The sequence below is a fragment of the Bombina bombina genome, chromosome 1 (genome assembly GCF_027579735.1).
Source record: "Bombina bombina isolate aBomBom1 chromosome 1, aBomBom1.pri, whole genome shotgun sequence".
In the NCBI taxonomy this organism is placed as follows: domain Eukaryota; kingdom Metazoa; phylum Chordata; class Amphibia; order Anura; family Bombinatoridae; genus Bombina; species Bombina bombina.
In genome coordinates this window covers 1183186936-1183211949 of record NC_069499.1, presented here as the reverse complement: position 1 = coordinate 1183211949, position 25014 = coordinate 1183186936, and the positions used below count along the sequence as shown (strand labels likewise).

General features: G+C 39.3%; 1 protein-coding gene across 1 annotated transcript in view; it reads right to left on the bottom strand.

The window, feature by feature from the left end:
- The window catches only part of MAP3K14 (mitogen-activated protein kinase kinase kinase 14), an 87428-nt gene extending 64959 nt beyond the window's left edge, over positions 1–22469 (bottom strand). The window contains 1 exon segment of the mRNA XM_053699802.1: positions 22267–22469. The gene's annotated coding sequence lies outside the window, so the exon portion shown is untranslated.
- Between the last annotated feature and the right edge of the window lie 2545 nt (positions 22470–25014).

The following is a 25014-nucleotide window of genomic DNA, read 5'->3' as shown; positions in this document are numbered from 1 at the left end:
TTTACGTTCATTAGAAGGCGGAATGGCTGACAAAGCCTTCTGAATAGAATCAGAAATAAATTCTTTTAAAATTAAAGGTATATCTTGTGCATTAGATGTTGAGGGAACAGCAACAGGTAATGAACTACTACTGATGGATACATTCTCTGCATATAAAAGTTTATCATGACAACTATTACAAACCACAGCTGGAGGTATAACCTCCACAAGTTTACAACAAATGCACTTAGCTTTGGTAGAACTGTTATCAGGCCGCAGGGTTCCAACAGTGATTTCTGAGACAGGATCAGATTGAGACATCTTGCAAATGTAAGAGAAAAAAACAACATATAAAGCAAAATTATCAATTTCCTTATATGGCAGTTTCAGGAATGGAAAAAATGCAAACAGCATAGCCCTCTGACACAGAAAAAGGCAGGAGGCAAAAAAGAATGGGGACTTAAATAATGAAAATATTTGGCACCAAGTATGACGCACAACAAACAGAAAAAATATTTTTTGGCGTCAAAAACGTCCGGAAACAACACACTTGCATCATAGATGACGCAACATTGTGAAAGGAACCGCCGTCAACTAAGACACCAGAAATTACAAATTTGCGTCAAAAAACGTAACTTTGCGCCAAAAAAAATCTCGCGCCAAGAATGACGCAATAAACTTTAGCATTTTGCGCCTGCGCGAGCCTAATTCTGCCCACGAATTTGAAAATGACAGTCAATTGAAAAAAGACTACACCCCAGGTAAGAAATACATTTTCCATAAAAAATGCATTTCCCAGATATGAAACTGACAGTCTGCAAAAGGAAATACTGAAACCTGAATCATGGCAAATATAAGTACAATACATATATTTAAAACTTTATATAAATACATAAAGTGCCAAACCATAGCTGAGAGTGTCTTAAAGGGACACTGTACCCAAAAATTTTCTTTCGTGATTCAGATTGAGCATGAAATTTTAAACAACTTTCTAATTTACTCCTATTATCAAATTTTCTTCTTTCTCTTGGTATCTTTACTTGAAATGCAAGAATGTAAGTTTAGATGCCGGCCCATTTTTGGTGAACAACCTGGGTTGTCCTTGCTGATTGGTGGATACATTCATCAACCAATAAAAAAGTGCTGTCCAGAGTACTGAAACCAAAAAAAAGCTTAGATGCCTTCTTTTTCAAATAATGATAGCAAGAGAACGAAGAAAAATTGATAATAGGAGTAAATTAGAAAGTTGCTTAAAATTGCATGTTCTTTCTGAATTACAGTACAGTGTCCCTTTAAGTAATAAAAACATACTTACCTGAAGACACCCATCCACATATAGCAGATAGCCAAACCAGTACTGAAACAGTTATCAGTAGAGGTAATGGTATATGAGAGTATATCGTCAATCTGAAAAGGGAGGTAGGAGATGAATCTCTACAACCGATAACAGAGAACCTATGAAATAGATCCCCATGAGGAAAACCATTGCATTCAATAGGTGATACTCCCTTCACATCCCTCTGACATTCACTGTACTCTGAGAGGAAACAGGCTTCAAAAAAGCTGAGAAGCTACTGGTTTCAGATGGCGGTATGGATTGTGTCGGTATAGGCTGTAATGCAAGCATTTTAGCCTCACCGCACAACCTGTAATACTGGCGCTATGGAAATTCCACACAAAAACATAATTTTTTTGAGTGCAGGATTGACGTTGCGTTATAGGCTAAAATGCTTGTGGTACAGCTTTACCGACACGACTCCTAATAGTGCGTTCCTGCTTTTATGCTGAAATTGCCATTTTTTCAGAGTTAAAAACCACAACGCAAAACTCGTAATCTAGGTGTGTATGTACAGGGAGTGCAGAATTATTAGGCAAATGAGTATTTTGACCACATCATCCTCTTTATGCATGTTGTCTTACTCCAAGCTGTATAGGCTCGAAAGCCTACTACCAATTAAGCATATTAGGTGATGTGCATCTCTGTAATGAGAAGGGGTGTGGTCTAATGACATCAACACCCTGTATCAGGTGTGCATAATTATTAGGCAACTTCCTTTCCTTTGGCAAAATGGGTCAAAAGAAGGACTTGACAGGCTCAGAAAAGTCAAAAATAGCGAGATATCTTGCAGAGGGATGCAGCACTCTTAAAATTGCAAAGCTTCTGAAGCGTGATCATCGAACAATCAAGCGTTTCATTCAAAATAGTCAACAGGGTCGCAAGAAGCGTGTGGAAAAACCAAGGCGCAAAATAACTGCCCATGAACTGAGAAAAGTCAAGCGTGCAGCTGCCAAGATGCCACTTGCCACCAGTTTGGCCATATTTCAGAGCTGCAACATCACTGGAGTGCCCAAAAGCACAAGGTGTGCAATACTCAGAGACATGGCCAAGGTAAGAAAGGCTGAAAGACAACCACCACTGAACAAGACACACAAGCTGAAACGTCAAGACTGGGCCAAGAAATATCTCAAGACTGATTTTTCTAAGGTGTTATGGACTGATGAAATGAGAGTGAGTCTTGATGGGCCAGATGGATGGGCCCGTGGCTGGATTGGTAAAGGGCAGAGAGCTCCAGTCTGACTCAGACGCCAGCAAGGTGGAGGTGGAGTACTGGTTTGGGCTGGTATCATCAAAGATGAGCTTGTGGGGCCTTTTCGGGTTGAGGATGGAGTCAAGCTCAACTCCCAGTCCTACTGCCAGTTTCTGGAAGACACCTTCTTCAAGCAGTGGTACAGGAAGAAGTCTGCATCCTTCTTGGAAAAACATGATTTTCATGCAGGACAATGCTCCATCACACGCGTCCAAGTACTCCACAGCGTGGCTGGCAAGAAAGGGCATAAAAGAAGAAAATCTAATGACATGGCCTCCTAGTTCACCTGATCTGAACCCCATTGAGAACCTGTGGTCCATCATCAAATGTGAGATTTACAAGGAGGGAAAACAGTACACCTCTCTGAACAGTGTCTGGGAGGCTGTGGTTGCTGCTGCACGCAATGTTGATGGTGAACATATCAAAACACTGACAGAATCCATGGATGGCAGGCTTTTGAGTGTCCTTGCAAAGAAAGGTGGCTATATTGGTCACTGATTTGTTTTTGTTTTGTTTTTGAATGTCAGAAATGTATATTTGTGAATGTTGAGATGTTATATTGGTTTCACTGGTAAAAATAAACAATTTAAATGGGTATATATTTGTTTTTTGTTAAGTTGCCTAATAATTATGCACAGTAATAGTCACCTGCACACACAGATATCCCCCTAAAATAGCTATAACTAAAAACAAACTAAAAACTACTTCCAAAACTATTCAGCTTTGATATTAATGAGTTTTTTGGGTTCATTGAGAACATGGTTGTTGTTCAATAATAAAATTAATCCTCAAAAATACAACTTGCCTAATAATTCTGCACTCCCTGTATAAGTGCAGGATACAAACAAAGGGAATGGGCAGAGCAGTGCAAATGTGTTATGCTGCATTTAAAATAATCTCTGTCTGTATCTCCCAACCTCATTTGCATAAAGAAAATATTGATGAAGTTGGGAAGAGTAAAGATATTTGCAAAACTGACATATGTAGAAATGGAGCATTGTTTCGGAAATTTAAACATTCTATCTTTACTGCTGCTACAGAAACATTTTACAACAATGTTTATCACCAGTGATACATTATCACTATGGTTAGCATTGTTGTTATGAAATGTGTCAGAAAAAGCAGAGTAGACTGGTGCCTGAGTAGATATAGCACTGTCAGGATTACTGAAAACTACAAAGCTTGTTTCTTTAAAGGGACAGTTTACCCTAACATTTTCTCCCATATAATTTGTTCCTAATTATCCATTTTACCTCCTTAAGTGTATTACACTTAACAAATAGCTCCTTTACCTTTATATTAGCAGTATAAATAGCTGAATTTGTCTATGGTATCCCTACCTATACTGAGTTTGTATACTTAAGTATAGGCTATAAAAAAGCTATGTAAACACAGCCGGCAGAAGAAATAACACTCCCAGTGGGAGGCAGGTGAGATGGTAGGAGATAAGTAATAAAATGTTTATTTCTGATTGTTTTCTCTAAGTATAGGGATTTGGTATACAAATAATACACTCTGCTGCCAATATAACAAGTAACTGTACACTGTCCCTTTAAAGAAACATTGCATGAGCAGAAAGTGAGTGCACACAACCTATCACTGTATTTAGTGGTTCACATACACAGCAAATGTTATCACAAAATCTGTAATAACATTTAAAAGCATCATTTTTGCAAGAAGATCTATATTCCAAAATGGTTCTATTTAACTATCAAATGCACTGATCTGCTATTCAGTTCTCACTCTTGCTTCGTGTAAAAATATTGCAATGCATCACTTTTCCTACAGAGGGTAAAAACACATTGCAAATTTGCAGCATTTTCAGAACCTAATGGACAGATTTTGTTTTTTGGCCTCTCTAGTGAGTGTGGGACAAAAATAAGAAGAATTCAAAAAAACTAAAATGTTATTTGAACCAAAATCAGTATCTCACATTTTCACAAAATTATATAAGAAAAATATTTAAAATATTTAAATGAAGTCTTTAAAAGAGGCAATACACATTTTGAAATGTTACTTCCCTTTTCTAGGGAAAGAATGCTTACTGTGATCTGGAGATGTATAGCACGGACAGGGATTATGCATAAAACTGTCAAATCACCAGTTATGCTTCCTCAAAATCTGGTTCTTTGGTCAGCCTATAACGCCTCCTTTCCCCTCCTTTACTTAGTTTATTACACCCACAGCCTTTCATATTCCTTATCTTTAAGCCATTTCACTCTCATACACACTCTAAATATGTATTTCTTAAGAATTGCTTTTACAGTGAAACTAGAAAGTTTCACAAGATAAACAGGAAGCTGATGGAGGTGCCCTGCCATGCACTGCTTCCTCACAGGTGCTGAGGTTGGTAGATCATTAGATTATCTTTAGTTACCTGCCCTACAACTGACTTCTGAGGTAGCTATTATTAAATAGAAAATACTTTTTTTCTGATATTGGTTCAAATGTATAATTAGTTCAGATTGTGGGTGGCGCCAAAATGCAGTCTGTTAACACTATTATGAAATACTTCAAATTCAGCTACATTTTATAAAATGTATTATTGACACATAAAATAAAATATCACAAATAAAAATTCTAAAGACACCGGTGTCTCAAATTCAATTTTTTTAAAAAATTTATGTTTAGAAAAACATTCTAAATAGGTACAGGTGTGACCCTTTATAATTAGGAATCTATACATTTAGACATTTGAGCAATTGGGAACGGTTACTAGTTGGCAATTTGACATTTGTTATTTGTTGATATTAGTTAACAATTCAGCATACAATCTGATAAGTATCTTTGAATGTTGGTAACAGTGTAGCTATTTATAATTGTATTATCATTTAGTAAAAGATTATGTCCAAATAGACCAATACTTATTGTCCAGAATGGATTTGAAATCTGTTAATTTACAGTTTATATTATCCAGTTATCCATATCTCAATTGCATATAACAAGCTTGTGAAGATGTTTTATCCGTGTGGTTTATACACACTGTGTGAAGGATTATTGCTCACCTTTTGAGGAGCTCAGGATAATGTCTCGTTAGTTCGGCATTAGGACAGCTTACCTTACCAGCTGTAACTATTTCTATCTAGAATGTGTTCAGTATCTATCTCCGTTATTCTTAGTGCGGGTCTCGGCTCACCTTGTTTGTTGGTCTCGCCGCTACTGGCGTTCCCCGTTTTTACCGAGTTGTGTTCAGATACTGGAAGTTACATTGGGGTACGTTTTTCTTCTTACCCAATCATCTATGAGATCTCAGTGAGATAAATTAGCTACACTGTTATCAACATTCAAAGATACTTGTCAGATTGTATGCTGAATTGTTAACTAATATCAACAAATAACATATGTCAAATTGCCAACTAGTAACCGTTCCCAATAGCTCAAATATCTATATGTATAGATTCCAAATTATAAAGGGTCACAACTCTACCTATTGCGAATGTTTTTCTAAATATTAATGTAAAAAAAAATTGAATTTGAGGCACCAGTGTCTTTAGAATTTTATTTTATGTGATAATATTTTATGTGTCAGTAACACATTTTATAAAACGTAGCTGAATTTGAAGTATTTCATAATAGTGTTAACAGACTGCCTTTTGGCGCCACCCACAATCTGTGTTTCTTTTTATGTTTTTATATTGTCGCACCTTGTGAGAAGTGCAATTAGTGGGATAGGCTGTTGCTGTTATAGGACAATAAGCTTATAAGACTTCCTCTCTTTTTATACTATTATTAGTTCAGTATACATTAGCTAAAGTGTCAAATATGTGAATTTAACTGGAAAGTTTCTGTACTAGTTCCGGGCCTTTCTGCTTCAATTAAGCCTGCCTCGCTAGAACAACCGAATTTTACCCCTGCTTTGACCTGCGTACCATCGCACCTCCATGATCAGCCATATCTGTACCCACCTTTCCCAGCTCCCACAGGACAAATACATTATTTTTTGTTTGTTGGTCAACTTCCATTTTTAATATCATGAGATAGACAGAGCATATGTGTATATTATTTTCTAGGTTAACTGTTGCTACATTGCTTGCTTGTTACTGGCAGGGACCTCACCGAAGTGCTCTGTCTTGCAGCCATCAAAGTGTGGGCAGTATAGATCAGCTGGCATGTATATTGTACAGCTAGCTGTCACTTTAAAGGGACACTGAACCCATTTTTGTGTGTGATTCAGATAGAGCATGCAATTTTAAGCAACTTTCTAATTTACTCCTATTATCAATTTTTCTTCGTTCTCTTGCTATCTTTATTTGACAAAGAAGGCATCTAAGCTTTTTTGGTTCAGTACTCTGGACAGGACTTTTTATTGGTGGGTGAATTTATCTACCAATAAGCATGGACAACCCAGGTTGTTCACCAAAAATGGGCCGGCTTCCAAACTTACATTCTTGTATTTCAAATAAAGATACCAAGAGAATGAAGAAAATTTGATAATGGGAGTAAATTAGAAAGTTTCTTAAAATGTCATGCTCTGTCTGAATCACGAAAGAAAGCATTTGGGTTCAGTGTCCCTTTAAGAAGAGGGTAACTCAGCAACAAGTCTCCACAAACGGAACTGTAAACCATTTAAGAAGATGCAACATAAAGAGTTTCATCTCAATTTAGCATTCAGTCCCAAATTAGAAGGGTCACAAAGGATGTGACTCACCTGCTCCTCATAAACTAAATTTACCGATCATCATATACAGGTAGCCCTCAGTTTACGCCGGGGTTAGGTTCCAGAAGGAATGGTTGTAAATCGAAACCGTTGTAAATTGAAACCCAGTTTATAATGGAAGTCAATGAGAAGTGAGGGAGTTAGGTTCAAGGCCCCTCTCAAAATTGTCATAAGTAACACCTAATACATTATTTTAAAAGCTTTGAAATTAAATGCTAAACAGCATTATAAACAGTATCAAATAATCACACAACACAAAATATAAAATTAAACTAAGTTAAATGAACAAAAACATTTGCTAAACAGCATTATAAACCTAATAAAATAATCACACAACACAGACTTCACTTGCATTTTTCTGCAAACAGTTCTTTCTATGCATTCCAATCTGGAGGGAAGATCTTGTTCCTTTGAAATCTGCTCGATCCCACAGGATTACATTTTTAGGAACCACTTTAATGCTTCCAGAAATATATTCCACTGACATGTAGTAAACAACCCAATGGTTACGCTCAAGTTACACAACATGAAATCTTCCAGTACTTCTATAGCTTTCTACCAGTTGAATCCCTCATTCGATGTGAAAAAAAAAAAATTACTCATGAATAATAGGTATCAAAGGGCTGTACTATAAATTTTCCTCTTATAAAGATGTCAAATGTCAGAGGCTTTTATTGCCTGATAGGGATACAAAAAGGTTTTCCTCTCCAGCTAATGACTTTACCAACAGATATCTAGTGTAGTGATGAAAGAGAGATAACTTCTGTTAGAGTCCAAAAACACCCAGGACTTAAGATCTTACTTCAAACAAGGTTATATAATAAATATACAATAAACTCACAGTAAAAATATAAAATGTGATAATAAATGTGATAAAGTTCAAAGAAAATTTGGTGCAATATATAAAAAACATAATTTATTCTTACCTGATAAATGTATTTATTTCTTGACACGGTGAGTCCACGGATAATCTTAATTACTGTTGGGAATATCACTCCTGACCAGCAGGAGGCAAAGAGCACCATAGCAAAAGCTGTTAAATACCACTGCCCCTACCCACAATCCCCAATCACTTGACCAAAGGGAAAGGAGAAATGAAGTAATTTAAGGTGCAGAGGTGCCTGAATTTCATAGAAAAGAAAAGTGTCTCAAAAACAGAGCGGGCCGTGGACTCACCGTGTCAAGAAATAAATACATTTATCAGGTAAGCATGAATTATGTTTTCTTTCTAATGACACAGTGAGTCCATGGATCATCTTAATTACTGTTGGGAACCAATACCCAAGCTAGAGGACACGGATGATAAGGGAGGGACAAGACAGTTAACCTAAACAGAAGGCACCACTGCTTGAAGAACCTTTCTCCCAAAAGAAGCCTCTGCTGAAGCAAAAGTATCAAATTTGTAAATTTTTTAAAAAGTATGCAAAGATGACCAAGTCGCAGCCTTGCAAAGCTGATCTACAGAAGCTCCATTTTTGAAAGCCCAAGAAGATGAAACAGCACTCGTGGAATGAGTCATGATTCTCTCAGGAAGCTGCTGATCAGCAGTCTCATATGCCAAGCTAATAACACTCCTCAACCAACAAGAAAGAGAAGTAGCCGTAGCATTCTTACCCTTACGCTTCCCAGAAAAGACAACAAATGAAGACAGGCAAAAATCCTTATTCGCCTGCAAATAATATTTCAATGCACAAACCACATCCAGGTTGTGCAACAAACGCTCCTTATGAGAAAAAGGATTAGGACACAAAGAAGGAATAACAATCTCTTGAAGAAAACCCAAGGCAGTACGCAGAACTACCTTATCAGAGTGAAAAATAAGAAAAGGTGATTCATACTGTAAGGCTGAAAGCTCCGAAACTCTTCGAGCCGAAGAAAACAATTTATGCTTACCTGATAAATGTATTTCTCTTGTGATGTATCGAGTCCACTGATTCATCCTTACTTGTGGGATATTCTCCTTACCTACAGGAAGTGGCAGAGAGAGCACCCACAGCAGAGCTGTCTATATAGCTCCCCCCTTAGCTCCACCCCCCAGTCATTCGACCGAAGGCTAGGAAGAAAAAGGAGAAACCATAGGGTGCAGTGGTGACTGAAAGTTTAAAAAATAAAAATATATATGCCTGTCGTAATAAACAGGGTGGGCCGTGGACTCAATACATCACAAGAGAAATAAATTTATCAGGTAAGCATAAATTATGTTTTCTCTTGTAAGATGTATCGAGTCCACAGATTCATCCTTACTTGTGGGATACCAATACCAAAGCTTTAGGACACGGATGAAGGGAGGGACAAGACAGGGACCTTAAACGGAAGGCACCACTGCTTGTAGAACCTTTCTCCCAAAAATAGCCTCTGAAGAAGCAAAAGTATAAAATTTGGAAAATTTGGAAAAAGTATGAAGCGAAGACCAAGTCGCCACCTTACAAATCTGTTCAACAGAAGCCTCATTTTTAAAAGCCCATGTGGAAGCCACAGCTCTAGTAGAATGAGCAGTAATTCTTTCAGGTGGCTGCTGTCCAGCAGTCTCATAGGCCAAACGGATGATGCTTTTCAGCCAAAAGGAAAGAGAGGTAGCCGTAGCCTTTTGGCCTCTCCGCTTACCAGAATAAACAACAAACAATGAAGATGTTTGACGGAAATCTTTGGTTGCTTGTAAGTAGAACTTTAAAGCACGAACCACATCAAGATTGTGCAACAGACGTTCCTTCTTTGATGAAGGATTAGGACACAGAGAAGGAACAACAATCTCTTGATTGATATTCTTAATAGAAACAACCTTAGGAAGAAAACCAGGTTTAGTACGCAAAACCACCTTATCTGAATGGAAAATAAGATAAGGGGAATCTCACTGTAAAGCAGAAAGCTCAGAAACTCTTCGAGCCGATGAGATAGCAACTAAGAACAAAACTTTCCAAGATAGAAATGTAATATCTATGGAATGCATAGGTTCAAACGGAACCCCTTGAGGAACTCTAAGGACTAAGTTTAGGCTCCAAGGCGGAGCAGCAGGCTGAAATACAGGTTTAATTCTGACCAAAGCCTGACTAAAAGTTTGAACATCTGGGACATCTGTCAGACGTTTGTGTAGTAGAATAGACAAAGCAGATATTTGTCCTTTTAGAGAACTAGCTGATAATCCCTTCTCCAAACCCTCTTGGAGAAAAGACAATATTCTAGGAATCCTAATCTTACTCCACGGGTAACCTTTGGATTCACACCAATAAAGATATTTGCACCAAATCTTATGATAGATCTTCCTGGTGACAGGCTTTCTAGCCTGAATCAGGGTATCAATGACCGACTCAGAGAACCCACGCTTTGATAGAACTAGGCGTTCAATCTCCAAGCAGTCAGACGCAGAGAAACTAGATTTGGATGTGAGAACGGACCTTGGATTAGAAGGTCCCGCCTCATTGGCAGGGTCCACGGTGGAACCGAGGACATGCGCACTAGGTCTGCATACCAAGTCCTGCGTGGCCACGCAGGTGCTATCAGAATCACCAAAGCTCTCTCCTGCTTGATTCTGGCAACCAGACGTGGAAGGAGAGGAAGCGGTGGAAATACGTAGGCCAGATTGAAGGACCAAGGTACTGCTAGAGCATCTATCAGTACCGCCTTGGGATCCCGGGACCTGGACCCGTAACGAGGAAGTTTGGCATTCTGACGCGACGCCATCAGATCCAATTCTGATGTGCCCCATAGCTGAATCAGCTGAGCAAATACCTCCGGATGGAGTTCCCACTCCCCCGGATGAAAAGTCTGACGACTTAGAAAATCCGCCTCCCAGTTCTCTACTCCTGGAATGTGGATTGCCGAGAGATGGCAAGAGTGATCCTCTGCCCATCGGATTATTTTGGTTACCTCCATCATCGCTAGAGGACTCCTTGTTCTTCCTTGATGATTGATATAAGCTACAGTCGTGATGTTGTCCGACTGAAACCTGATGAATTTGGCTGCAGCAAGCTGAGGCCATGCCTGAAGCGCCTTGAATATCACTCTCAGTTCTATGATGTTTATCGGAAGAAGAGATTCCTCCCGAGACCATAAGCCCTGTGCTTTCAGGGAGTTCCAGACTGCACCCCAGCCTAGCAGGCTGGCATCTGTCGTTACAATGAGCCACTCTGGCCTGTGGAAGTACATTCCCTGAGACAGGTGGTCCTGAGACAACCACCAGAGAAGAGAATCTCTGGTCTCCTGGTCCATATGCAGTTGAGGAGATAAATCTGCATAATCCCCATTCCACTGTTTGAGCATGCATAGTTGCAGAGGTCTGAGGTGTAGGGGGGCAAAAGGAACTATGTCCATTGCCGCTACCATGAGTCCGATTACCTACATACACTGAGCCACAGATGGCCGAGGAATGGAATGAAGAGTTCGGCAAGTGGTTAAGAATTTTGATTTTCTGACTTCCGCCAGAAATATTTTCATTTCTACTGAATCTATCAGAGTCCCCAGAAAGGAAACTCTTGTAAGAGGGAAGAGAGAACTCTTTTATGTTCACCTTCCACCCGTGAGATCTCAGAAAAGCCAACACAATGTCCGTGTGAGACTTGGCTAGCTGAAAAGTCGAAGCCTGAATTAAGATGTCGTCTAGATAAGGCGCCACTGCTATGCCCCAAGGTCGTAGAACCGCCAGAAGAGACCCTAGCACCTTTGTGAAAATTCTTGGAGCCGTGGCTAACCCGAAGGGAAGAGCCACAAACTGGTAATGCCTGTTTAGAAAGGCAAATCTGAGAAATTGATGATGATTTCTGTGAATAGGGATGTGTAGATACGCATCCTTTAAGTCCACGGTAGTCATATATTGACCTTCCTGGATCAGAGGCAGAATAGTCTGAATGGTCTCTATCTTGCATGATGGAACCCTGAGGAACTTGTTTAGAATTTTGAGATCCAAGATTGGTCTGAAAGTTCCCTCTTTTTTGGGAACCACAAACAGGTTTGAGTAGAACCCTAGTCCCTGTTCCTCTTTTGGGACTGGGCGGATCACCCCCATGGTAAGCAGATCTTCTACACAGCGTAAGAACACCTCTCTCTTTGTCTGGTTTACAGACAATCGAGAAATATGAAATCTTCCCCGTGGAAGGGAGTCTTTGAATTCCAGAAGATATCCCTGGGACACAATTTCTAAAGCCCAGGGATCGTGAACATCTCTTGCCCAAGCCTGAGCGAAGAGAGAGAGTCTGCCCCTACTAGATCCGGTCCCGGATCGGGGGCTACCCCTTCATGCTGTCTTAGAGGCAGCTGCAGGCTTCTTGGCCTGTTTACCCTTGTTCCAAGCCTGGTTAGATCTCCAGACTGACTTGGATTGGGCAAAATTCCCCTCTTGCTTTGCAGCAGAGGAAGCCGAACGGAACCACTCTTGAAGTTCCGAAAGGAACGAAAATTATTTTGTTTGATCTTCATCCTATTTGATCTATCCTGAGGAAGGGCATGACCTTTCCCTCCAGTGATGTCTGAAATAATCTTTTTCAGTTCAGGCCCGAATAGGGTCCTTCCTTTGAAAGGGATGTTCAAAAGTTTAGATTTGGTTGACACATCAGCAGACCAGGACTTAAGCCATAACGCCCTGCGTGCTAAAATGGCAAAACCTGAATTCTTTGCCGCTAATTTAGCCAGTTGAAAAGCGGCATCTGTAATAAAAGAATTAGCCAACTTAAGGGCCTTGATTCTGTCCATAATCTCCTCTAATGGGGTCTCCATCTGAAGAGCCTCTTCTAGAGCCTCAAACCAGAAAGCGGCTGCAGTAGTTACAGGAACAATGCACGCAATAGGTTGAAGAGAAAAAACCCTCATGAACAAAAATTTTCTTCAGGAGACCCTCTAATTTTTTATCCATAGGATCTTTGAAAGCACAACTGTCCTCGATAGGTATAGTTAGACAGAGTCGAAATAGCTCCCTCCACCTTAGGGACTGTCTGCCACGAGTCCCGCATGGTGTCAGATATGGGAAACATTTTCTTAAAAACAGGAGGGGGAGAGAACGGAATACCTGGTCTATCCCACTCCTTAGTAATAATATTCACAATCCTCTTAGGAACTGGAAAAACATCAGTGTAAACAGGAACCTCTAAGTATTTATACATTTTACACAATTTCTCTGGAACCACTATAGGGTCACAATCATCTAGTCGCTTATACCTCCCTGAGCAATAAGCGGAGGTGTTCAAGCTTAAATTTAAAGGCCTTCATATCAGAATCTGTCTGAGGAAGCGTCTTTCCTGAATCAGAAATGTCTCCCTCAGATAACAAATCCCTCACCCCTACTTCAGAGCATTGTGAGTGCATATCAGATATGGCTACTAAAGAGTCAGATGGCTCAGCATTTTTTCTAAACCCAGAGCTGTCCCGCTTTCCTTGTAAACCAGGCAGTTTAGATAAAACCTCTGTGAGGGTTGTATTAATAACTGTAGCCATGTCTTGTAAAGTAAAATAATTTGACGCACTAGAGGTACTTGGCGTCACTTGTGCGGGCGTTACTGGTTGTGACACTTGGGGAGAGCTAGATGGCGAACCCTCATTTACTTCTGACTGAGAATCATCTATTGCTCTATTTTTAAGTGCTAATATATGTTCTTTATAGTTTATAGACATATCAGTACAATTGGGACACATTCTAAGAGGGGGTTCCACAATGGCTTCCAAACATATTAAACAAGGATTTTCCTTGGTGTCAGACATGTTAAACAGGCTAGTAATGTAACAAGCAAGCTTGGAAAACACTGTAATCAAAGTAAAAAACACTTAGAAATAAAATGGTACTGTGCCTTTAAGAGAAAAAAAGCTGCACCAGTTCTGCAAAACAGTGTAAAAAAGCAGTAAACTTAACAAAATTTTTACAGTAGCATTATAAAGGCTTAGTAACTTTGCACAGCTATGCAAATTAACAATTAACCCTTTAATGGCAAAAACGGATTGAAAAAACGTTAAACCCAGTAAAAAAAGACTTTCAGCACCATGCCACAGCTCTGCTGTGGCTCCTTCCTGCCCTTCAGAACGATTTGTGGGGGAAAAAAACTTCTTTAACAACCCTCAAACATAGCAGAAACGACAGGAGAAGCAGTAATATGTCTCAAAGGAAAGGAAACTGCGCGACTGAGGCGCGAAAATAGGCCCCTCCCACCTCACTCGATGTTTTGAGGCCTATCAGAGAAACACCAAAGTGTCTCTTAATTAACCATGTGAGTTACAAAACTCAAAACCAAGCCACAATGACCCCTTTAGTCCCTTCAAAAAACGTTATAAATGCATAAAAAAACAAAACGTTTTTTCCTAACAGTGTCACCAGTAACTAATGAGCCCTTCAAGCAAGCTGAAATTCCTATTAAAGTATCTGAATACAGCTTACCCTTCCCTCATGGGGATATTGCCAGCCTTTTCTAGATTTAACACAGTCTGTCTAGAAAAATATAGACTGAACATACCTCATATGCAGCTTAGCCTGCAAACTGTTCTCCCAACTGAAGTTTTCCAATACTCTTCAGGCCTTGTGAGAACAGCAGTGGATCTTAGTTACAAAGTGCTAAGATCACCATCCTCCTTGCAGAAATCTTCATCCCTTTTCTGCCAGAGAGTAAATAGTACACACCGGTACCATTTAAAATAATAAACTATTGCTTGAGAAGTAAAAAAACTAACATTTTAGTCATCACATAGCTCTTTGCCCTTCCTAGCAGTTAAGCAGGAAGAGAGAATGACTGGGGGTGGAGCTAAGGGGTGAGCTATATAGACAGCTCTGCTGTGGGTGCTCTCTCTGCCATTTCCTGTAGGGAAGGAGAATATCCCACAAGTAAGGATGAATCCATGGACTCGATACATCTTACAAGAGAAATAGCCACCAGAAACAAAACCTTCCAAGATAACATCTTAATATCTGTCAGGATTCAGCTTAAGATCACCCCCCCACCCCTTCTTCTTTAAAAGGATTCACTCAGCTGCAAACATAGTGCTTAGTAATTTGTTTAGTCAGACAAACTTGGAGCTGAGCCAGAGCAGGAAGGTTGTATCGAATCTATTGACAGACGGATTACAACTGCATTGTTCACCAAACAGCAACTACTATCTAATTTAGGATTTATCTCATCCTCTAAATATAATTTTCACTATTACGGGAACAAGGATCTGTGAAACCTTCTCTGCACCAGCGTGTCAAGAATCTAGAAGTCATACTCTTGTGTTCGCCCTGCAACATAACCACAGCCTAAAATCTATCTCTCACACGCTGTACTCAACCCTACCTTTTAAGAAAGCAACCAAGGAGCTAACAAGGGCTTTAAAAAAATGATACCGACTTATCACACAACGTAGTTACTATAAAACCTGATGGATTTTATTACCACAATGACAAGTTGTATATACCAAACATTCTCAGACCACGGATTCTACAGCTATATCATGACTCCCCGTTATCTGGATACCAAGGGGTGAAACGTACTATGGAAAAGGTTACAAGGGGATTCTGGTGGCCCGGATTGCAATCCTCAGTGAAAGAGTACATACGAACCTGTACCATATGTACCACCTTTAAATCTGAGACCCAACTCCCATATTGACTCCTTATGCCTCTTCAGATCCCTGAGAAACCCTGGCAACATGTGGGCATGGACTTTATTGTCGAACTCCCCATATCACAAAATCGAAACACTATTTTAGTTGTAATCAACCACTTCACGAAGATGGCCCACTTCATACCGTATCACAAACTTCCAACTTCATCCGAGACTGCAGATCTGTTTATAAAGCACATCGTAAGGCTCCATGGTATTCCACCCGTATTGATATCCGACAGAGGAACCCAGTTCACTTCTCTCTTTTGGAGACAACTTTGTAAGCTGTTAAAGATCAATCATCGCTTCTCCACACTGTATCACCCGCAAACCAATGGTCAAGTTGAACGTCTAAACCAATGGTTAGAACAGTACCTCCGCTGTTACTGCTCACATCACCAATCTGATTGTGTATAGTTTCTACCCATGGCAGAATTTGCCTTTAACGATGCTGTAAATTCTACCTCTAAAATGTCACCATTCTTCGCTAAATACGGATACCACCCATCCATAACTGTTGCTCTGGGGGTTGTCTCCACCTCTCCTCAGGTCAACTTAATGACCAACTCACCTCCAAGACGACCACTGACTTGCTAAAGAAGCTGAGGGTAAAGGTGATGGACTGGCCAAGCATGGTTCCAGACCTAAACCCTTTTGAGCATCTGTGGGGCATCCTCAAACGGAAGGTGGGGGAGCGCAAGGTTTCTAACATCCACCAGCTCTGTGATGTCGTCATGGAGGAGGACTCCAGTGGCAACCTGTGAAGCTCTGGTCAACTCCATGCCCAAGAAGGTTAAGGCAGTGCTGGAAAATAATGGTAACCACACAAAATATTGACACTTTGGGCCAAAATTGAACATTTCCACTTAGGGGTGTACTCACTTTTGTTGCCTATGGTTTAGACATTAATGGCTGTGTGTTGAGTTATTTTGAGGGGACAGCAAATTTACACTGTTATACAGGCTGCCCACTCACTACTTTACATTGTAGCAAAGTGTCATTTCTTCAGTATTGTCACATGAAAAGATATAATAAAATATTTACAAAAATGTGAGGGGTGTACTCACTTTTGTGAGATACTGTATATATATATATATATATATATATATATATATATATATATATATATATATATATATATATATATATATATATATATATATATACATACAGCCGTATGCAAAAGTTTAGGCACCCCTGACATTTTCCATAATTTTCATTTATAAATAATTGGGTGTTTGGATCAGCAATTTCATTTTGATCTATCAAATAACTGAAGGACACAGTAATATTTCAGTAGTGAAATGAGGTTTATTGGATTAACGGAAAATGTGCAGTATGCATCAAAACGAAATTAGACAGGTGCATAAATTTGGGCACCCTTGTCATTTTGTTGATTTGAATACCTGTAACTACCAAGCACTGATAAATTGGAACACACAATTGATTTGGTGAGCCCATTAAGCCTTGAACTTCATAGACAGCTGCATCCAATCATGAGAAAAGGTATTTAAGGTGGCCAATTGCAAGTTGTTGTTCTCTTTGACTCTCCTCTGAAGAGTGGCAACATGGGGGCCTCAAAACAACTCTCAAATGACCTGAAAACAAAGATTGTTCAACATTATGGTTTAGGGGAAGGCTACAAAAAGCTATCGCAGAGATTTAAGCTGTCAGTGTCCACTGTGAGGAACATAGTGAAGAAATGGAAGACCACAGGCACAGTTCTTGTTAAGGCCAAAAGTAAAATATCGGAGAAGCAAAGGCAAAGGATGGTGAGAATGGTCAAAAACAGCCCACAGACCACCTCCAAAGACCTACAACATCATCTTGCTGCAGATGGTATCACTGTGCATTGTTCAACAATTCAGCGTATGGGAGAGTGATGCGGAAGAAACCTTTTCTGCACACACGACACAAACAGAGTCGCTTGAGGTATGCAAATGCACATTTGGACAAGACAGCTTCATTTTAGAAGAAGGTGCTGTGAACTGATCAAACAAAGATTGAGTTATTTGGTCATAACAAGGGGCGTTATGCATGGCGGCAAAAGAATACAACGTTCCAAGACAAACACTTGCTAGCCACAGTAAAATTTGGTGGATGTTCCATCATGCTGTGGGGCTGTGTGGTCAGTGACGGTACTGGGAATCTTGTTAAAGTTGAGGGTCGCATGGATTCCACTCAATATCAGCAGATACTTGAGAATAATGTTGAGGAATCAGTCACAAAGTTGAAGTTACGCCGGAGCTGGATATTTCAACAAGACAACGACCCAAAACACTGCTCAAAATCTATTCTTGCATTTATGCAGAGGAACAAGTACAATGTTCTGGAATGGCCATTCCAGTCCCCAGGCCAGACCTGAATATCATTGAAAATCTGTGTGGTGATTTGAAGCGGGTTGTCCATGCTCGGCAACCATCAAACCTAACTGAACTGGAGATATTTTGCTAGGAGGAATGGTCCAAAATACCTTCATCCAGAATCCAGACACTAATTACAGGCTATAGGAAGAATCTAGAGGCTGTAATTTCTGCTAAAGGAGGCTCTACTAAATATTGATGCAATATTTCTGTTGGGGTGCCCAAATTTATGCACCTGTCTAATTTTGTTTTGATGCATATTGCACATTTTCTGTTAATCCAATAAACTTAATTTCACTACTGAAATATTACTGTGTCCTTCAGTTATTTGATAGATCAAAATGAAATTGCTGATCCAAACATCCAATTATTATTATTATTAACATCCAATTATTTATAAATGAAAATCATGGAAATTGTCAGGGGTGCCTAAACTTTTGCATACGACTGTGTATTTATATATATATATATATATATATATATATATATATATATATATATATATTTATTTATATTATTTTCCACCATAATATGCAAATAAATTCTTTCCAAATCAGACAATGTGATTGTCTGGATTTGTTTCCACATTTTGTCTCTCATAGTTGAGGTATACCTATGATGACAATTACAGGCCTCTCTCATCTTCTTAAGTGGGAGAACTTGCACAATTGGTGGCTGACTAAATACTTTTTTGCCCCACTATATATATATATATATATATATATATATATATATATATATATATATATATATAATGCATTAAATTACCTTAACGTTCCTTTAAAGGTACATTGAACAAAGATAAAAAAACATGTATATGTAAGAGCACTATTTAAACGTTTTAAAAATATAAAAGAAGTTTTACAGCTGTTTATATTAAAACAAATAAGAAGTCAATGTTCGTGAGATAGAAGCTCATACACACACAGCTCTACTGGTCGAAGATGATGCCCACAGGAAAGAAAGTGTATTCATTTTCAGTTCAGGTGAAACAAAGAAAAATGATTTCACTTAAAACAGGGGAGCAATAAAGGAGCACAGGTGTTTAGTGGTACAAAACAGTGGATGTGTCGGGGTTTGTCTACTATGAGGAGGAGTTAAAGTTGTATGTGTATGTAACCTTAAAGGGACACTGTACCCAAATTTTTTCTTTCGTGATTCAGATAGAGCATGGCATTTTAAGCAACTTTCTAATTTACTCCTATTATCACATTTTCTTCATTCTCTTGGTATCTTTATTTGAAATGCAAGAAAGTAAGTTTAGATGCCGGCCCATTTTTGGTGATCAACCTGGGTTGTTCTTGCTGATTGGTGGATAAACTCATCCACCAACAAAAAAGTGCTGTCCAGAGTTATGAAAAAAAACCCAGCTTAGATGTCTTCTTTTTAAAATAAAGATAGCAAGAGAACGAAGAAAAATTGATAATAGGAATAAATTAGAAAGTGGCTTAAAATTGCATGCTCTATCTGAATCATGAAAGAAAGATTTTGGGTTCAGTGTCCCTTTAACCACACATTTGGTAATTATGGTGCCCTAATGTGGACCCATCACCCTAATACTTTTTTGTTATTTGGGCCTTTATAACTGACAATGGGTCTTCTTTGGAGAAAAAGATGGGCCAGACTGGAAACCTCAGAGAGATTTGTGTAATCTCAAGGGTATTAAATGAAGAGAGGTTGGTCTGGCTAATACATTTTTAATACATATTTTAGTGAGTACTATGTATAATATAGAATATGCCTGTAGACTATAGTAGGAACTGGAGAAGTTTCACTAGATAAAAAGCAACTCTGCTTCAGGCGATCAAGCAGATTGTCAGGTATGGGTTGCAGCAAACAACTTTGATATTATAGACTTCTTCCTGTATGTAACTTTGAAGAGACTAGTAACTTGTTCCCTTCAGACAAGCAACATTTTTTTCTTAACCAGTAATCAATACCGATATTTGTGTCAGCGCTAGCATTAGATTCTTTCTGTCTACTATGTATACAAACATGTATACATAGGCTTACCAGACATCCCAGTTTGACTGGGATTGTCCCTGTTTGGAGGCGCTGTCCCAGTGTCCCACCCGATTGTTCATTCTGTCCCAGCCAGTGCCGGCATTACAAATACCGGCAATGCAAAAGCCGTTTTTTTCATGGGCAGTATTATCACAAAATGCTATACTGTGTAGGCCCCCGAATGCCCCCTCTGAACTCAAAATTAATTGCAAGTACCACGCAACCCTCCGATTGAAAGCCACACTCAGTGACATGCCCAAATAGCTTTATTCATCCAATCCAAAAACGCGCTGCCGTGAGAGGAATTTAAGGTGTCATTTGTCAAAACACTGAGTGCAGGGCAGAACCAGGGCTATAAGGAACTGGTAATAATCATGGAAGAAAAGACTAAACCAGGACAGGGAGCGAGTCAGTAACGGAAGCAAAGCAGGACCAGGAAAGAGTTAATCATAACCGTGGCACCAAGGCACACAGGGCAGAACAGGAGCGAATAAAACCAGGAATATCCAAGCTACCTCCCGTACACACTACCATGCCTCCCCTCAGAGTCAACATAATCGGTTCGGTAAATTGGTAAAATCAGAATCGGCAGTCATCATTGTGCCACAAGCAGTGAATATCATTCATTTGGGTCATAGTCTAATAAGGACTGACCCGTTGAAACTAGGAAATAAAATAATAAATGCAACCAACTGGGATCTTGGTGTAGTATTATCCAGTACTGGTATTTATTTATGGGAGCAACAATTACTTCATTTAATTTCCTAAAACTAGACTCTCTTATTTTACTGATACAGTCTCCAACTCCCATCAGTAAATGGTGAAATCGTAATCTTTTCACTGTTTGGGTCAGTGCTTACCATGAATACTTTGTGAATAGTTATAATTCACTACCGACTGCTTCTACTCTAACCTCCCATCACTAGACTAGCGCTGACCTCTCAACCACAACCGTTAACCACTAATGACTTCTAGTTACTATAGGCTTATCGATTAGGATGCAAGGAATTTAGTTGTTATCCCTCCCAAAGCACTATGGAGCAGCATAAGACATCTTTTTCTGTCTCTTCTCCTTCTATTATACAACAGACGCAGAGAGGTTTAATAGAGATTTAAAAATGTCCCCCCGAATGAAGCATTCAAGTGCAACAGATCAAATGACTACTCTTTTATATGGGTGAAAAATAAAAGGGAAGGGTGTAAAGTAGGAGCTCAGTTTTTTACATTTTGCTATGGGGCCTAGAGTTTCTTTAGTTATGCCCCAGACTGGCCAAGCAGTAGCCTCCCATCAATGAGCATTCTGCCCCTGCTCTTCAACTACTGACTGTTCATTCAGTTTTATTACTAAAATCTGGTCATGAACACAGACCAGCAGTTTAATGCTTCCATATCACGGTACCTACATCCATCCCTGTAAATTGCCTGTATGTGTCTCCTTATGTGCAACATGCTGTTGCATTGGTCAGACTAATGACAATTAACACTGCAAACACAGATGCCAACATGTATATTATTCAATATAATATAATTCCTCTATATATGTAGAAATACTAATTTGCATAGCCATATCCTCACCATCTGAGTAGTTTCTCCTTTAACTTCTGACTTTTCCAACCCTAACTACTTTCATATAACTGAATGATCTAGTGCCACTTATTAATACCTTCCATTTCAGTCAGAGCCTATTTTTAAAGAAATTAAATGATGCATTTGTGAGTTTTTTGGAAAATTAGTTCTGGTGGACAATTGCCGCACCCCCTTAACCACGCCCCTGACCACACCACCACTGGCACAGTGCCAGGTGGTCCCAGTTTCACCTCTAAAAATTATGGTAAGCCTATGTATACACACATGCATAGTGTCATTGTGTGTGTACTAAACACTTGTACACACCCTGATACAGACAGGGGTAAGCACATTATGTCATTCCTGGGAGCTAGGCATGGTGCATTTCATTTCTGGAGTCCAAAGCCCTGGCACACAGGATTTTTAAACTACTGTAAACACATCTATCTATTTACATTAGGGCACAGCTCAGATGTAAATGTATAACACTCCCCCATTTGCACACAGTTTCTAACAAACTGCCACTCCTCTTTCTTTCTCATGGCCCAAAACTTGCTTACCAGCTACTTTTCTTTTTCCTTTCTTTTGTTTTTCTCTCCTAAGTTTCAGCTTCCTTGGCTTCTTTTTCACTCCAGTCTTCACAGGCTTTCCTGCTCTCCCATGTACACTCCTCACCGTTTTTTTTTCTCCCCAGCAGTCTCCACGACTCTTGTCTCCTCTAACCACCCCTCCAGTTTTCTCATTCTCCCCTCTTCACTTGGCTTTCAAGCTTCTTCCGTCCAGCTGCCACAAAACTGACTCCCTCCCCTTTGATGAGATCATATACTCCACCCACATTTGTCCCCCCTCCTTTCACACAATGACCCTGCTCAGTGTTTGATTGGTTTACTGGCTCACAGAATTTCCCAGCAGAGGCTGAGTTTACAGGAAGACTGAAGCCAATAGGGCTACTGCAGGCTCAAAATCATTGCGGGGGCTACAGTATCTCTTCCGCACAGCCATTAGTATTTATAAAAACAGAGGAGGCGTAAGTCACTGTGCAGCTGCACATAGTTAGAGAAAGGGTGAGATGCCAAATATATTTTACTTCATTGTGAAGTTAAAGTGATTTCAAACATGACACATCATGTCCCTTTTTCTAAAATCGGTCTGCTTTGAAACAGTGCAAAAATGTAGCAGGTCAAGTTCAAGATCAAGTTAACTTCAAACTTACATCTGCATTCCACCCACTTCATTTTATACTTAGATCACAGGTTTCAGAGACAAGGATAAAAACAATATTATGTTGATAGAATATTTAGAAAAAAATATATAGGGCAGCATTGCTTGCAAACATATTTATAGGCAATTACTCTGCTAACCATTGTGTAATTGCACAGGTTTCTAGTTGTTTTTATATAGGAATAGAGGAGAAGCACAAAACCATGGCTGACCTGCAGTGTGCACTGTGGTTTAAGTAATACAAGGATTAAGCCCTGCAGGAAGCTTACAAGTAAAGTGGGAAGGTACACATAGAGCATTCTGTAATATATAAAGGTAAGAATGTAAAAAAAAAACGAGATTTGGCATAAAGAGAAGACAGAATGATGGGTGTACAAGAAATACATAGCTGTAACGTGTGTGTAAGAAAGGGGACAATGCATAAGTGCCTTGGAGCAACATAAGAGATATAGCTTGGAGCTTGAGAGAAAGAGAAAAACATATATAAGGAGTTTTTGAGAGAGGACTGTACAGTATTAGTATGAGAACCTGTATGAATGAGAGGACTGTACAGTATATGTATGAGAGGACTGTACAGTATATGTATGAGAGGACTGTACAGTATATGTATGAGAACCTGTATAGTATATGTATGAGAGGACTGTACAGTGTATGCATGAGAGGACTGTACAGTATAACAGTATATGCATGAGAGGACTGAACAGTATATGTATGAGAGGACTGTACAGTATATGTATGAGAACCTGTACAGTATATGTATGAGAGGACTGTACAGTGTATGCATGAGAGAACTGTACAGTATACGCATGAGAACCTGTACAGTATATGTATGAGAAGACTGTACAGTATATGTATGAGAACCTGTACAGTACAGGTAGTCCTCAGTTTACGCCGGGGTTAGGTTCCAGAAGGAATGGTTATAAATCGAAACCGTCGTAAATTGAAATACAGTTTATAATGTAAGTCAATGGGAAGTGAGGGAGATAGGTTCCAGGCTCCTCTCAAAATTGTCATAAGTAACACCTGATACATTATTTTTAAAGCTTTGAAATGAAGACTTTAAATGCTAAACAGCATTATAAACCTAATAAAATATTCACACAACACAGAATATATAATTAAACTAAGTTAAATGAACAAAAACATTTGCTTAACAGCATTATAAACCTAATAAAATAATCACACAACACAGACTTCACTTGCATTTTTCTGCAAACAGTTCTTTCTATGCTTTCCAATCTGGACTGATTTATAGACAGGAAGATCTTGTTCCTTTCAAATCTGCTCGATAGCTCAGGTCTGGTTAAATTGATTAATTTCAGCTTGCTTGGCTTTGCTGCAACACAAGCGGACAGCTCCACCTACTGGCTATTTTAATCAATGCACTGCTTCTCAATGGTTTTCAATAGCAGTCACATGACTAGAAAAAAGGTTGTTATTCTGAAACGGTGTAAATTGAACCGTTGTAAAACGAGGGTCACCTGTATATGTATGAGAACATGTACAGTATATGTATGAGAGGACTGTACAGTGTATGCATGAGAGGACAGTACAGTATATGCATAAGAGGATTGTAGAGTATATGTATGAGAGGACTGTACAGTATATGCATGAGAACCTGTACAGTATATGCATGAGAGGATTGTACAGTATATGCATGAGAGAACTGTACAGTATATGCATGAGAACCTGTACAGTATATGCATGAGAGGACTGTACAGTATATGCATGAGAGGACTGTACAGTATATGCATGAGAGGACTGTACAGTATATGCATGAGAGGACTGTACAGTATATGTATGAAGACTGAACAGTACATGCATGAGAGGACTGTACAGTATATGCATGAGAGGACTGTACAGTATATGCATGAGCGGACTGAACAGTATATGTCTGAGAGGACTGTACAGTATATGTATGAGAGGACTATACAGTAAATGTATGAGAACCTGCACAGTATATGTATGAGAGGACTGAACAGTATATGTATGAGAGGACTGAACAGTATATGGATGAGAGGACTGTATGGTATATGTATGAGAGGGCTGTACAGTATATGCATGAGAGGAATGAACAGTATATGCAT